The following is a 1,711-nucleotide window of genomic DNA, read 5'->3' as shown; positions in this document are numbered from 1 at the left end:
TTTGCCATCAGATTTGAAGCAAAAGATGATTGATGCTTTAAATCGTGAATCATGTGATGAAAATATTAAGCGAATATTAATAAAAGATGAAGAAATTTCGGAATTTATACAAAAAGGGTTCGAATACTTTGTTTCCGCCGAAACTAAAAATTTTTTTAAAAGATTTGATTTAGATAATCAATTTTTACAAACAGACCCATCCACTTGGTCTGAAAACACTAGTTTCCAAAAAGGGCTGGAAATAGTAAATAAACTACGAGTCGTTAATGATACAGCAGAAAGAGGTGTTCAATTAATGGAAAACTACACGGAAAAAATTGCTATGGTTGTTACTACAATATTCTCTATGTTTATAATTTAAAACTAATAATATGAGAATAGGGCTACGAGCCTGAGATTCATTAAAATCTTTAATTCTATTAAAGTTTTCTATTGTTCTATCGATAAGTAATATTCGATTAGAATATCCAAATATATGGTTGCCTCAACCGAACAATTATTGCTATCTCTCAATATGGTCTTAGAACAAATAGTATGTTTGAGAGATGTATAGGTATATGGTTACACAGCACTGAGACTAACGGTTGCACTATCACCAGTAGCTTTTTATAACTAATGTTACCGCCAAAATTCGCGAGCCGCGACTCGCGAAGACCTACTGCGAAAATCATAGATATCATAAGTAGTATAAAGTGTTGTATTGCATATTTGTATTATGGACGAAGCTTGCGAGCTGTATCTTCAAAGTATAGGATATGAGGCCTTAATTCCGATTTTCAAAGGTAAGATATAACGTTCAAAAAACATTTTTAGGTTACAGTCGAGATTACAGTTTATGTTCTGGTCGATGAAATAGGAAAGTTTATTAAACATTTTTAGGTTACAGTCGAGGTTACAGTTTATGTACTGGTCGATGAAATAGGAAATTTTATTAATCTTGTAATATTCTTTTGTGTAATTATTCCCCCTTTCTTTTATATAATAATTGTGATATTTTTCGCTCATCAATACGTATTAGTTATAGCAACTGTAGTACTATGGAAGTGTCCTATATGTAACATCGGTTGTAACATCCATATATTATAATAGATTATTTACAAAGAACGAAGAGCAAGCACAATATGTTTTGCAAATTGTAAACGATTACCACCGCCGGTTTCCCGACTGTAAAAAAGAGACATTATCTAAAAAGTTATAAGATCTTATAAGATTGTAAGTTGTATAATAAATAATCTATAAAATGTGTTAATTAGTAATTCTCTTAATTCGTAGCATTAAGATATAATAAAATATTCTGTTATTATTAAGAATATATATATTTTTGTGCCTTTCTTAATTAAAAATATTCAAGTCAATTAAGAAGATCACTAACAATTTTTAATCTATTTCCTGTTTTTTTTTATTTTTCTCGAAAATCGTTCATCATACGAAAAAAATGAACAGGACTTAAAATGTGCCCCTTATTCAAATCTACAACTTTTCTTTGAAACCTTTTTTGATAAATTTAATAACTTAGAAGACATTCAGAAAATCGATAATTTTTTCGCTTTATAATAAAGTTCAAAGGCTTAGCGGCACGTTTTCCTTTTATCCGATTGGGCTAAAATTTTAAACAGATTTTTTTTCTTCAATTGGAACCGTTTTAGGGGGTGTCGCAAATAAAATTCGAAAAAAAAGTTTTCATCAAGAGTAAATAAGAGCCACCCTAATA

Source organism: Cyphomyrmex costatus, unplaced genomic scaffold, assembly GCF_001594065.2.
Source record: "Cyphomyrmex costatus isolate MS0001 unplaced genomic scaffold, Ccosl1.0 scaffold363, whole genome shotgun sequence".
NCBI classification, from domain to species: domain Eukaryota; kingdom Metazoa; phylum Arthropoda; class Insecta; order Hymenoptera; family Formicidae; genus Cyphomyrmex; species Cyphomyrmex costatus.
Note: the sequence above shows the minus strand (reverse complement) of the source record.